Source organism: Rattus rattus, chromosome 11, assembly GCF_011064425.1.
Source record: "Rattus rattus isolate New Zealand chromosome 11, Rrattus_CSIRO_v1, whole genome shotgun sequence".
NCBI lineage: Eukaryota > Metazoa > Chordata > Mammalia > Rodentia > Muridae > Rattus > Rattus rattus.
The window spans coordinates 59,709,633-59,725,090 of NC_046164.1; the positions used below are offsets into that span (position 1 = coordinate 59,709,633).

At 38.8% G+C, this 15,458-nt stretch overlaps 1 non-coding gene across 1 annotated transcript; it reads left to right on the top strand.

Moving 5' to 3' along the window:
* The first annotated feature begins 15,160 nt into the window (after positions 1–15,160).
* Positions 15,161–15,220, top strand: LOC116912938. The gene has a single exon (XR_004389507.1). It is a non-coding gene; the product is annotated as a U7 small nuclear RNA (small nuclear RNA).
* Positions 15,221–15,458: the final 238 nt, after the last annotated feature.

The following is a 15,458-nucleotide window of genomic DNA, read 5'->3' on the forward strand; positions in this document are numbered from 1 at the left end:
TTGCTAAGCAATTGCTCTACCACTGAGTCAAATCTTCAAACCCTTTGTACTTCTTAGTTTGAAATACTGTCTTGTTTAGTTAGTTCAGGCTGGCCTTGAACCCACTGTGTAGCCCAGATAGGCTTGAACCTGTGATCTACCTGATTCAGATCCCATAATGGCTAGAATTGTATGTCTCAACTACCACACCCAGTTGTGTACCTTGATACTCTACTTTGTGGTGCAATATCACATTAAAATATGCAACTTAATGAATGGATTTATATGTTTATAGAACTACACTCTTAACCTATGACCATTTTATTTGCTTTGAAAGCTACTCAGTCTGACATTAATATAAGCACTCAATTTTATTTTCACTAGCTTACCATGATATATTTATTTCTCTTTATTACTTTTTATTGAAAATGAATTTTCCATACAAACATTTAATCACAGTTTCACTCCCCCCATCTCCTACCAGTTCACAAGCAGAACAAAAACAAAAATATAATATACATACACATGCAGAGATATTACAAAACTCATTAAAAAAAAACACATAATGGGAAACCAAATAAGACCTACAAGGTTAAAAACTACCCAAAGAATTATAAAACAAGTCATCTCCAAATTCCCCATTGAGTTTCTTTTGGGTTGGCCATCCACTATTGAGCATGGAGCCTGTCTTGTACAGTGGTTCATAGAGACTCCTTTGCAAAACGCTGATTTTTCTCTGGCAAGTAGTTCTAAACTGGAGATAGTTTCTGGGTTAGGTATGGTAGTTCCTGTCCAGTTCCCCTCTCAGTGCTGGGATGCCATCTGGTTTGGCTCTGTGTTGGCCCTGTGTATGCTACCACACTCTATCAGGTCATACTTCTGTCAGTCCTCTTGTGTCTTTAAGGCCCTGTTTCCTTGGTGTCTGCCATCCCAATTGGCCCTGACACACAGTCTCTAGCACTTAGCACTGTGAGCCTTCAGGGGGAGAGGTTGGATGAAGATGTGCTGTTTAGGACTGAGTGTGTACATTTGTATGATAGCATATGTCTTATAACTGGTATGTATTTGGATATTGGTTTTTATGCGATCTGAAATACTTGCCTTTTATTGGTATGTCACTGAGGGTGAGTTTTGAGGGTTAGGAGCCTGACCTCACTTCTGTTTTTTAGTGAGAAATGACCTCTCAGCTCCTTGTCTCCCTGTCATTATAGACCTCTACTCTGGAACTTTAAGCTGAAAAAGTAAGTTGCTTTTGATCGTGATATTTTACCACAGTAACAGAGAAGTACCTAATACACATGGCATTTGTTTTGACTTATTTAATCTATTCAAATTTTTATTTCTCCTTTTCCTCGTTTTTCTAACTTAACTCATCATAATGTTTTGAAATCATACGATGCTGCTTCACACATGAATGAGAACTTTACAATGGCACACTTCTGTTTCCATCCAGCTTTACTGATTTTATACATTTATAGCAAATGTTGCCATTTTATACTTGCTATAAAACCCATGAAGTTATGTAATGAAGTCTTTTTCTAAGAGTCAGTCATAAAGTCATTTTATACATAAGACAAATAATTTATATTTACTCAGAGTGAACATCCCCAGGCCCCCACGTAGTACTGTGTAAAGGCAGGTTTCCATTGTTACAGTACTCTTGCTTCAGAAAGATTTATATATGTAATATATACATATATATATATTAAGACCTTTGTTCATCAATCCTTTATTTTGTATGTTTCCAATGTCTTTATTTTCCTCTATTTTTACTTACTTTCTAATTATTTTTAACTGATGCATGAACAATTAAAGATCATATTTATGGAGTGTTGTGTGAGATTTCAGTCCATGCACTTTTGTACAGGTAACTCAAAGTAAGCATGGCAGCCTTCACCTTTTATTCTTTAAATCCTTTCTTCAGAGTAAACGCACTGCAAGTCCTCCGTCCAGCCCTTTGAATTATCCAGTGCATCACTCCTGACAGGCTTGTTTGCTGTGAGAATTTTGTGAACAGTTGCTTTCCTTCAGTGCCTAGTGATGCTCCATGGTCTTCATGGCTACACTGTTTCCATTGTGAAGTCCCTGTCATTCGGAGCCGTTGTTCTACACAGCTGTTTCTTTTCTCCCCTGTAGCTTATTTAACATCTCTCTCCTCACTTTTTTGTATCTGGCTATAATGCATGGTGGCAGTGTTTTGCTTGAGATTCATTAAAAGTTTCAAGTCTTCATCACATTTACTTTCTTCTCCCCCTTTCTCTCTCCTCTCTTTTTGAGGTAATCAAATTATTTATACATTGGACTGCTTGAAGTTTCTATTAGCTCACAGATACACTGTTAACTTTGGTCAACTGTTTTCTCTTGAGTTTCACTTCCGGTAGTTTCTACAATATACCATTAAGTTCATTAAACTTTTATTCTGTTACTTATTATACTGTGCCCTTAGTTTAATCCAGTAGATTTTTCACCATGGATGTTATTTTATTCTAGAAGTTTAATTTTTTTAAATTTTTCTCTGCATCACATATGCATGCCAAGAATTTTCTTCCTTCTTGAAAAGAAAGACACAATTCTGTTTTAATAGTTTAGATTGTTAATTTGGTCTTCTATATAATTTGGGGAGGTGAGCTTGGGGGAGTTGGTTGTTTTTGTTTTGTTTTGTTGGTTTTGTTGCTGCTGTTGGTGGTGTTGGTATTGGTGGTAGTGGTGGTGATGCTGGTGCTGATGTTGGTGCTGGTTTGGGTTTGGATTTTGGAAACAAGCCAAAGCTGTCCTAAAGCTCACTGTCTTCCTACTTAGCCTATCAAGTTCTGAGATTACAGGTTACCAGACCTAGCTAATTGGTCTTAATTTTGAGTCATCATTGTTTTTCATTGTGATGGTCTGATCTCCCAGTCTCCTGGGTATTTTATAATTTTTACCATATTTTGTGAATTTTGAATCACCATGCAGTGGACATTCTTTTCTTCTTCAAATTCTTGAGGTTTCCCCAGGGTCACAGTTAAGTTACAATGTGATTCTTCAGTCCATTCAAGCTTTGCTTCAAGTTTTATTACAACACTCCAGACCAACCTTTAATATGGGACAAATTGTGTCCTCAACATAAAACTGAACATAATACAAAGCCCTTTCAACTCTCAAGTGTAGAGAAACTATCCCTGGCCTTATTACTTCTGGTATTATCTTTTTCTTCAAGAAACTCTCCTTTTTGAGTAGTATTATGACATGCATGTCCAGATTAATATTCATCTGAACACTTACATGGGTTACCATCTGTCAACTTCTAGAGTTTGCTCTCTATAGCCCTCTCTTACCCATAATTCTCCTTTGACCAAATATCTCTTTTTTTTTCTGTGATCCCTGCACTCCATGCTTTTCTCTTTCTGTGCTCTAGTCTTGACACTGTCTCCAGTAAAAGCAAGCTCAGGCCACTTTGGGACTCGCATTGTTCCTTCTCTTTCTCTTCCTGAATTGCCTGCTCATCAATGTCTGAACATTGTATAACATGTAAATGTTTCTGCAATTTTTTTTAGTTTTTCTCTTCCAACATGGCATTACTTTTTTATTATTATTGGATGTTTTTCATTTATATTTCAAATGTATTTCCTTCCTGTCCATAAACTCCCTATGCCATCTCCCTCCCCCTTCTTCTATAAGGGTGTTCTCCTTCCTGCCTCCTTGCCTTGACACTACACTGGGGGTCCAGCTTTGGCAAAACCAAGGGCTTCGCCTCCCATTGGTGCCCAGCAAGGCCATCCACTGCTACATATGCAGTTGGAGCCATGGTCTGTCTATGTGTACTCTTTGGGTAGTGGTTTAGTCCCAAGGAGCTCTGGTTGGTTGGTACTGTTTTTATGGGGTTGCAAGTCCCTTCAGCTCCTTCAATCTTTTCTCTAACTTCTCTAACAGAGACCTCATTCTCAGTTCAATGGTTTGCTGCTAGCATTCGCCTCTGTATATGTCACGCTCTGACTGAGCCTTTCAGGAAAGAGTTATATCAGGCTCCTGCCAGCATGCACTTCTTGACTTCATCAATATTGTCTAGGTTTGGTGTTTCTACAGTTTTTAGTTGGTTTAAGTTGGAATGGCATGGTTTGACTCCTCACCCATTCTTGTCTAAAAGCAGAATGTAACTGAGGTGGTGTAAGTGATATTAGCCCTATAGAATCATATATCTGAATACTTGGTCCTCAGTTGGTGGGACCATGGCCTTGAGGAGGAGGTATGTTGTGGGCAGGCTTCGAGGTTCAAAAGATTCACACATTTCCAATGTGCCTCTGTGCTTCCTACTTGTAGACTGAGGTGTGAGCTCTCAGCCTATTCTGCCACGGTGTCTTTACTCAACCATCATGAATTCTAACCCTCTGAAACCAGAAGACAAATGAAATGACTGCTTGTATAAGTTGCCGTAGTCATGGTGTTTTATCACAGGAATATAAAAGTAACTAAGACAGTAACAAATAGGTTTTAAAAAAGGATTATTGAATAGACCTGTTTTTTAATGAATAAAATGTAAGAGTAAAGCACAGCTTTCATGAGGGAGCAGCTTATGAAATAAAATAGCATGCATGAATATATTTAGTACAGTGTGTTTCCATTGCTGTAACAAAACACTTGAATTAATTAACTTATAAAGAAAAAAGTTTATTTTTTTTCTCGCATGCTTCAACCCGTGGTTGAGTGAACCTATCCCTTTCAGCTTTTGGTGGGATGCTCAGTGGAAGCAGTGTTGTATGCATGACAGAGTAAATCACTTACCTCCTAGCCAGGAACCAAAAGAAGAAAGACAAAAACTCTCCTATCTAAGGACATAAGGAATTCCCATAAGGCCTTGCATCCTAAAGGTCTACAGCACCCCCAATGTCACCATGCTTGGATGAAACAGTCTTCCATCAGGCAGACTACATCAGCCTATTATAAAGTCTCCATTCAGTGATTGTTAATTCGGTGCTGGTTAATGGTGACTGTAGATTAGTGACATGGATGTTCGTCTGTTTTGTGTCAAGTAAAACAGAAAATCTCATCGGAAAGGTTATGGATGATTGCACGACATGGAGACAAAAGAAAATACGAATTGTCTCTTTCACTTTTCTATTTTATGCCATGACCAGAAAATTGGTAGGGGAAAAAAATGAAGAACCAATAAAGTTCAAAACATTAATGGCAAATTTCTAAAATAAAGAAACCAAGGATTCTACTCTTGAAGGGAGCAACACTTCATGACCTTTTCCTGAACTGTTGTACTGGGCTACATCCTAAAATCTAGTCCTTCTGGAATGCCCTACATCATCTGCTTGGTGGACTTATGCCTGCTCTACTGGGGCTGGCAATTTAAAAGACAACTATCAGAACTTTACATGTATAAATCTCTACACTTCATTTCCATTCTTACATTTTACTGTTTTATGACTCTGTGCACTCAATTTTATTGGATTTTTTTTAACTATTTACATTTAAAATGTTATCCCCTTTCCAGGTTTCCCATTCATAAACCCCCTACCCCTTCTTCTATGAAGGTATTCCCCCACCCTCCACCTACCCCTTCCCATCTCCCTGCCCTGGCATCCCCTTACACTGGGGGTCAAGTCTTGGCAGGACCAAGGGTTCTCCTCCCATTGGTACCCAACAAGGCCATCCTCTGCTACATATGCAGTTTGAGCCATGAGTGTGTCCATGTGTGCACTCTCTTTTAAAGGATTTTTTGTGTGTATGAATGCTGGTCTGCATGTATGTATATATGTATGTATGTATGTGTATGAATGTATACTATATGCTTTCCTGGTACATCAGAGGCCAGAAGGTAGCATATGATTATCTGGAACTGAGGATAGAGTTGGTTGTGAGCCACCATGTGGGTGCTAGGAACCAAAACCTGGTCCTCTGTAAGAGCAACAAATTCTCTTAACCCATGAGCCTCCTCTAATAGACCCTATAATATCACAGGGATACCACAGGAGACACTGCTGCTTCCTGTAAAGCTACAGAAACTGGAATCTAGGGAGATGGCTTAGCAAAGGCAGGTCTGGAAGGTGGCTGTACATTTGTGTCTCTACTGTGTAACAGAAGGAAAAGGCACTGTGTGGATCTTATCTATCTCCTATGACAGAAACATACTCTAAATAGTCCTCTGAGTAAACTGGAGAGACTCATCAGCTTAGAGGCCACAGTTTAGAACTAGTAAGACACACAGTGAACCTTCTATTGCTTCTCCCGTCCTCCACTGTTAAACATTCTTGACTACTGTACGTTACATTAAATATAAAAAGATCATTGCAAAAGTTTACACTCTACGCTTTCTTTTGTGTATACAACGCATTGAGAGAGGAGCAATTCTATCCCGCTATAGAAGTAAGACTTTCATTTTTACTAGAATTGTGGCAGTAAATAGAAAATTAAAGTTTTCGCTCTGCTTGGTCCTTATTTTTCTTTCAGTTAGTGCACAATGTGATGTAAGTTGCTCACTATCATATGCCTTAATTGATAGACCTCTTCCTTATGTTTTGTTCCCAAGAATTAATGTTTGTATTTAATATCATACTGTCATTATCTTGTTTCCTCCACACTGAAAGGAGTTGTCTGTGATGTGCAGGTGTGCCGGGCCAGCTGGAAACACAATTCCCTTCTCTCCTTCCTCCTCCCACTGATCACTGGTTATTATGCATAATTACATGGAAGCATGTATTAGACTTTATTATAATGCATGACAGAGTGCTTTAAGTAAATTAGAAATCTGCATATCAGTTTAGGGGGGAGAAAACTAAAATGCCATTCAGGACCTTTTATTTATATGCAGAGGATTTTTGGTTAGGGGAAATTAGTTCTTCTCTCAGGTTGGTAACCTGAGTCTAAATTTTGAAAGCATAATGAAACCCAGATGAAGGAGAAAGGAATCTGAATCCTTTGCTGGTGTTTTTGTCCTCTTTTCCCTCCTCTTTGTCTTAGTAACCAGCTGGGTGAACAGTTCCTTAGTAACCAGGCAAGCCTGGCATAGGCTACCTAGGGCACACAGTATATACCTTATAATATTCTATCCCCTTAGCTTTTTCCTTGTGAGCTGGTCTTAGAGCCAAAGAAATCAGGACAAAAGCAGACACAGTTCTCTCTGAAGTGTCCAAAAACAAGTCACAGTGAGAGACGGAATTAATTCTACCCTGGCCTTGTTCTGGCCATCATTTCTTCCATTGCACTCCTTGCCTTCCTTGATCCTTAAGAGAAATTACCCACCCTGAAGTGTTTGGGGGTCTTCTAACTGCAGAGAGTGAGAATTACACATGCACAGGGTAGTGAAAGGGTTCTATCTCCTATCAAATCGTCTGTGCGGATGCTGAATCCCTCCTGGTGGAAATGGATGTCCCTCAGATCATTACGATAATTTATAAACATGTATCTTCACTTTGGAAAGCAGTAGAAGTTACCAGAGTGTGTCATTTTTCACAATAAAGTTCTTCCCATTTCATATTGAGGCAGCTTTGTATCTGCCTCCTTGGATTGTGTTCATTTACAGATTTCTGAGTGCAAGGACAGAGAAAGCTTTCTTTAAACTGGTTTTTGGGCAGCTAAATGGATGCTTTGTGGATAGAAGACTAAGCATTGTGTTTACTTTTAGTAAAGTTCCACAAACAAAAATGCAATCTTTTTATTTAGGTTTCATGTTGAAATCATGACTTAAACGTGCTTTGTTCTTTTTATCTCACAAAGGTGGGACATTGCTTGAATACCAAGGATGTATCGATTTCCTTAAATTTAAAGATATCATAAAAATCTAAGAATTTAAACATCACTCTGTTTTTGTATGTGTTGCTTTCTCTCTCTCTCTCTCTCTCTCTCTGTATGTATTGTGTGTGTATGTGTGTGTGTATGTGTGTGTATGTGTGTATGTGTGTGTATGTGTGTGTATGTGTGTGTATGTGTGTGCATGTGTGTATCTGTGTGTGTATGTGTGTGTATGTGTCTGTGTGTATGTGTGTATCTGTGTGTGTGTGTCTGTCTGTCTCTGTGTGTGTGTATGTCTGTCTGTCTGTGTGTGTGTTGTGTGTGTGTATGTGTGTGTGTGTCTGTCTGTCTCTGTATGTGTGTGTATCTGTGTGTGTGTGTGTGTGTGTGTGTGTGTGTGTGTGTGTGTGTGTAATTTTGCCGAGGCAGCATGTATGGAGGTCTTGGGAGAGGTCCTCGCTTGCCACCTTGGGTCAGTTTGTTCAGTGCTGTGAACTCGAGGCTAGCTGGCCCATGGACCTCCAGAGCAGTCCTCTCTCCACTTTCCCTCTCCCTGTGGCACTGCTGGCACCAAACATGCACGCTACCACATCTCTCTTGCCATGGGTTCTGAGCCTTCAAACTCAGGACTTCACACTCGGAGAGTCTGTGTTCAGCCACAGGACAGGCTCCCCAGCTGTAAAACACTTTTAAAACTGGAGCCATGTGGTTGGGTGGAAACTGCAAACAAGGTTAGCTTTATAACCAAGACATCTTTTTTTACCCTGAGTAGAAACTGCTGCTACACAACTGAATCTATTTTTTTTTAATTTTTTAGATATATGTCTTTAGATTAGATATATTTCTTTATTTACATCTCAAATGTTATTCCCCTTCCTGGTTTCCTGTCCATAAACCCCCATTTCTTCCCCTCCCCCATAAGGTATTCTTCCTATACATCCCCCTTACTCATCCCCCATATTCCCCTGCACTGGGGGTCCAACCTTGGCAGGACCAAGGGCTTCCCCTTCCACTGGTGCCCCAACAAGGCTGTTCTCTGCTACATATGCAGTTGGAGCCCTGGGTCAGTCCATGTATAGTCTCTCAGTAGTGGTTTAGTCCCTGGAAGCTCTGGTTGGTAAAACTGAATCATTAAAAATTATCTATACTTGTCCTTTTTTTGATCTATCTGTGTAGAAATTTCTTATTCAGCCTAAAACATTTAACTAGTGAGTAACTTTTTTTTAATTTTAAAACCATAGAAAGACAGTATTTAGTCATTGAATTTGTTTACCCTTCCACCTTAGTTCACAGGATCTGGGAAAGGTGGTGCCATTTCATAATTATTCTACTGATACATACTAAGATAGTATAGAAGGGCACAGAACTCCAATGCCTTAAAGAGAAGCAGCTGACATGACCTTTGAAACAGCAACCATGAAGCACACATCAAGTTCAGGAAAAGGTCTACTTGTGAAACCAATGAAAACCAGGCCAACTAAACAAACAACTGTCCCTTAGTGGTCTCCCAGCAATATTAGCATCACTGTGCCCGGGTATCTCAAAGTGACATAGACTGCCCCACACCACACATATCAGAACACAGTTCCAACAGTTGTAGATAAAGGGCATTATGTAAGAGACAGCGCTCAAAGCAAGAAATCCTGAAGAGTAAGAGACAGCACTCAAAGCAAGAACTCCTGAAGAGCTAGTTCTTTTGTGATGAAAAGTCTGTTTGCAATTTGAAAGAAGAAAATGGTGCCCAGCCAAGTTTCTCAGCATTTCAGCTTGCACACAAGATGCAATCATTTTCATAAAGAACAAAGCATATGAAAATTTAAAAGTACAAGTTGACATTCTTCATCAGTGTGTTTGGTTATACACATATATATTCTATTTCTCCAGAAAGGGGTTATAAGTTACATCTATCATCATATATGAATATACATAAATATACATACATATATACATACATACATGCCTAGCTTAATTACAGACCCTCACAGACTAAAGAATGTACTAAGAATTGACATAATCCCTAGAGGGCTTATAGCGCAAACTCCTTATTTAAAGATGAGACTACTGAAGCTAAACATATTAAGTTAGAGTTAGAATACGGTACTCCACTCACTCCACTACAGCATGCCCCATAAAACCTAATTACATGCAGTAAAAGCAACCAAATTTAAACTAAACTAAGTTCTTGTCTAAAAAAAAAAAGTACTTGAAATCAATCTCAATATAACTGAGGCTACTAATTGGCTTTGCTATTGATTCAGTATTGGTATAAAAGAAAAAGAAAAACAGACATTGAGTTGGGCCCAATACAAAATGTATTTTCAGCCTCTCTTTCAGCTGGGTACAGGTTATTTAATTTCTGCTTAGTGATATATAAACATGTAGGATTAGTAAAATACCTAAGCAGTCTACGGACAAACAAAATACCATGTACTTTCACTGAGAAAAATGCATAATTTTGATAATCATATTCTTTCTATATTATATTTCTTCTGGTTATGTGTTCTATATTATTTTATGACTTTGTCCCAGAATAAAATTTGATTTTATGTTTTGCTAGTAAAAAAAAGAAAGAAGTAAAAAACAGACTGGGTCAGCCGATGTATAGGAAAGAAAGAATACTTGTTTCCTTCCTCCAGCTACAAGGAATGTTAATAGGTTGGCAGAAATCAGACTGTTCATTCTGGATAGGGACAGTCTTCAGGGAATGGCAAAATGATAAGATAAAAGTATCTAGGATCCCTAGTAATAGGGGTACCCATCCTAGCTCTCCCTACCTCCAGTCCCATTTCACCAGGGAAGCAATCGACTTCTTTTTGCCTACTTCTCTGGTTTTGATGTTTTATTATTAAACATAGTCGTAGATAATCCTAGCATAAACATACTTGAGATATATCATCTGCAACATCCTACAATATTTTCATTAGTTTGATAATAATAGAAAAAGGTTGATTTAACCTGTGCTTTTCATTTGTCCTAAAGGGACTGAAACATTAATCAAACTTCACATTATGCTTCCATTCCCACTCCTACCCCCTGGGTATAATAATGTCTGAGTCCTGATAAGGTAGCAGTGTGCAGAGCAAACCTTTAATGAGAAGCAGACAGACAAAAGTACATTACCTCCTTTTCTGCATCTCAATTTGCAAGCATCCTGATGCTAATTATGACATCTGACCATTCATCTATAGTACACATCTTTGCAGAAAGAAAACAGATGTTTTCAAATAATTTATAGGTTTGGGTAGGGTGTGCACACAAAACAGTCTGTCATTCTCAACACTCTCAGGAATGTATCTAAAATAATTTGTACAGTACTTACCATGTCAAAGAAAAATAAATATCACACACTACTCATCCTTATCTGGTTTGACTATACTTAATTTATATCTACTCCTTTTTTTTATTTGTGATCCACAATCTTGCTTTGTCTCTTTAGCTCAGAAACAAATATCTCTTGTGAGAATAGTGAAAACTAATAATAATGAGAGTAAGAATAATTTTATTTTTCCAATATGCTTTGGTAGGAAAAGTTCTGGGGCCTTATAAATTATATACACGGGCATCACTTAACCTCCCACTAAAAGGCTGCTACTCTTAAAAGAAATTCTCTGCTGTGTTGTACAGCAGGAAGGGACGTCTAATGTGTCCGTGTGCATTCGCTAGAAGAGTTTTAGGGAATTAAAGTGTAATTCCTACTCCGCAGCACTAAAAGCTTTGAACAGTCCCTTTAAAAAAAGTCATCAAGGGAGCTTTTAATCACCAGAAGTAGTCAACCCTCTGTTTTGGGCCTCATCCAATCAAAGTGGAAACTTCAGCCATAGAACAGCACGCCAGATCCTCAGGGGTTAGGAAGTCGGCTCAACTTCATTAGCGACAGTCTCTTTGCCAATGCCTGTGTCGAGTAGGGAAAGTGGAAAAGATCAGAAGACAGGCAAAACTGTTACTCTTGAAGCTGATACTAACTAGACTCAGAGAGATGCAGGCTTTCTCTCCCTTCTCCCCTCGTTTCAGCCAGACTCCAGGTCTGAGAACTGATGGTCCTAGCCGTATACCACAGAGACAACAGCAGGCGCCGTTCTTTGTACCTCTGGCCACCTGGCAACTGCTCTCAACCTTTGGACCATGCTAATTGCTGTCTCTGCTGGGGAGCCTTTTGACTGAGACTATACCAGGGACGATGGATCCCTTTTCTGAGCTGCTTTGGCTCCTGATTCTTGCTGCTGATATGTGTCAATCCTACAGGAGAAATCCGTACTTTTTTCCCTCTACTGACAGATTTCTTTTTATGTGTAGAGATGGTACTTTATCACAATTCACTTCCTAAGAAAGATCTGAACATAGGATGCGCTCTTTTTTCAGTGGCCAAAAGCTCAGACCACTTTCAACCCTGACCTAGATAATTACAACCATCTCCAAGGGACCTCCTTATGCTCACATTTGTCCCTCATTCATTCATTCATTCATTCATCCATCCACTCAAGGCTTGAACACTTGAGACCACGTGAAGAACCTTTAAAATCTGCCATTGGTTTACCAGTGCTCCAAGAACGAGGTCCACACTCATTACCATGGATGACCTGCCAATCTAGAGTCTTCTTTAAAATCCATTTCTCCATTTCTCTTTGCAGTCACTATCCTCCAATCCCTTCTTCTTCAGATATAGTACCTTCTTTCCCAACTCTGTGTTTACCAGTTTGAATGCCTTTAATTAACTGCATTTCCTTCTCTTTATATCTCAAATTCATTGTCACCCCTTCAGACAAATCTCCAGTGTTAAATATCACCTCTTATTCATCTTTATCTTGACCCCTTAGGTTACCTCTATACACTTCTTCAAAATTTAAAATAGCCTTACTTGCTGGGGTTTTTTTTAACTAGATGATAGGCTTACAAATAGAATACCAATTCTATTAGGTCATAAATAGTGTCAGTGTTATTCTATATTATAACTCGAGCAAATAGCACAATGGAGTGGCACTTTAAGATCCTCATCTGCGGTGGTTGGTTTATGCATTTTGTTTTGTTTTTGAGATAGGGTCTAATATATCCCAGGCTGGTTGTTAATGTACTGTGATGACCAATGATGACCTCAAGCTTCCGAAGCTCCTGTTTTCATCCCTGGAGTACTGGAATTACAAGAATGTGCCACCATGCCGAGATTAAATATACAGTAAGTGAATAAATAACATCACCTCATTTCTTCACCAACAATCTGTGCAGATCAGGAAAGTTTACACTAGGCTAGAAAGGTCCACGAGAACAGACCATGGAAGATGAGTTTAACAGTCAGAGAATAAGAACAATGAATTAAATCCTTGTGAGACTTAGTGAAGTTTAGAAAAATAAGGCTATTGGCTGATGTAAGTAAATATTTATGATCTACTCTCTGCATCTGCCTAAGTCCTGTTAGATGTGATCTTAGCTGAAGATATTCTTCTGACCCTCTCCACCGGGATAAGGTGCCCTTTTGATAGGTTCTAGGGAAATGACCAGCAGAGTAGTAGAAGATACAAGTAGATAGGCTAGGAATAGAATTTACAAGTCTTGCATCGCAGGCTAACATAGTCAGAAAAACATGACCAGCTTTGTAGCCTAGAGAAAATTCTTTTCAGTCTCAGATTTGAATATCTTCAAGACAGGCAGTACTGACAAGATGGGTAGATTCTATAACTCTAAGCGATATTGTTTAAACTTGTTCCAAACAGTTCAAGAGAAACAATTGGTTTTCATACAGATCGATTAATTGTGTAGGACAAATAGAGTTTGAGGTTCAGGGTGATATCCAGGTAAAAGTGGTTAGTAGATAGTTATAGACCCATGCCTAAAATTCGGGTAGCTTGAGGATGTGCATTACAAAGACATTGGTGGTCAGGCATAGGTCACTGTCTGGTGGTCACATGTGTAATGAAAAGTGCTAGACACAGACATAGTGAATGAGTATTCTCCAGAATGGCAAACTAAAATAAAATAGCATCCAAACAGCAAAGAAAAAGCATGTGTCAATAGCAGATATTGATTTAATTTTACATGTATTCCACAACAGATAACAGTATCCCAGTTTAGTCAACCAGGTTTGTTGTCCAGAAATGTTAGCATTTGGCCATTGCTTTTCTCTTAAACACCAGCCTGAATTGACCATCCCCACTGGAACTCTCCGGTTTGCATTCATACCCATTTGTAAGACCCTCATCTCCAAATGTGCACATGTGTGACTGGTCCTCTTAGAGCCAAGTAACAGTATTTTAAATCAGCATTGTAGTTGGAATCTGTCATTTCTGCTTGTCAAGATTGTGGGCATGCTTATTCTCACTCCTCATTTCCAGCTGTGTGTGTTCTGAAACTTCACAGTGCATGACAATGACCTTGTGAGTGAGCCAGCATTGGTAAATTGTATAATTTAATGTGAGCTCTGCACATAGCCTATTCCATGCGCAGAAACTGCTTTATAATTCGTTGCCTATCTTCATATTCACTCCTCTGGACAGCAACATTTTCCATGGGTGCATTTACATTCCAATTCCCACTTAATAAACGGAAGGTTAAACTGTTGGTATCACTTCTAGAGGCAGAAACAATAGCAAAAATTCAATTTAATGAAATTATTTTTACAAAAGAAAACCAAGCACCAGACATTTGAGCAGGAATGTGGGAATAATAAATGGAGGAGGGAAAGCAATTTCATTCAAAATATAACTAGAAATGACAACAAAAAACAAGCCAAGTGTCTATGTCATATCAGACAGGCCTCATTTGGGGCAACAGTGATTTTACCAGAATGTCTCAGGGCATTGTCACAGGTTCAGATGCTGCCTGGTCTCATCAAAGCAGCAAGTGTGACCAGAGTTGCCTCATTTGTATATAGAGGTTGCCCTCACCACCAAATGAGAGGACATCGAGCACCAAATGAGAGGGCGTTGATAACCGTTATACACAGGATGGCATTGAGCTTTCCATGTTAATTACCTTGACTCATAATTAATGTAACACTTAACAGAGCATTATATCTTATTTCAATGACTACAAAGCAATTAGGTGAGTATTGGTGCCCAGTAAAAATATAACATTAAGCATTAAGGAAAAAACACATAAGAACAATAATCACATTGTATTTTGCATGGAGCCATAACCTGAAGGCATAGTAATTATCATGCATTATGGTCTCTAGGATATAAATAGCAGTGTAAAGACAATTTGAAAGAGAGAAAAGATAAACTCGATCTAGACCAGGGAGGAGAATATTCCTGCTAAAAGAATCATGGAAAACTAGTAGTGAATAATGGACTGTAACAATGTCAGGTACAGTGGAATGACTTCCTATGACCAAGTCCTATGGATGGCACTGCCATGAACAAAATACCTTTGATTGCATAGTCAACCCACTGAACCTTTTTAAGTGTTACAAAGTGTAGTCATCCATTTAAAAAAGGATAATGGAATGAAAACCATGACACATAAAAGAAGCTTGATAAAGTGTTCCAGCTCTTTTAGAATTTGTCTAGCAGGTTTTCAGACTTCAATCGGAACCCCCCCCCCAAAAAAAAGAAGCTTGATAATCAAAAAACAAAAACAAATGACTACTGCCCTTAATCGATAATCCCATTGCAGAATAGGAGATCATGTTCAGGCACAAAGATACAGTTTCATACAATTTACTCCACAAAGTGTAATCACAGACAGATGTTCATATACCCATTTCTCTCTCTGGGCTGTGGGATTCTTCTTGTCCAATACCAGCAAGTTACAGAGGGTTCACTGCACCATCAACA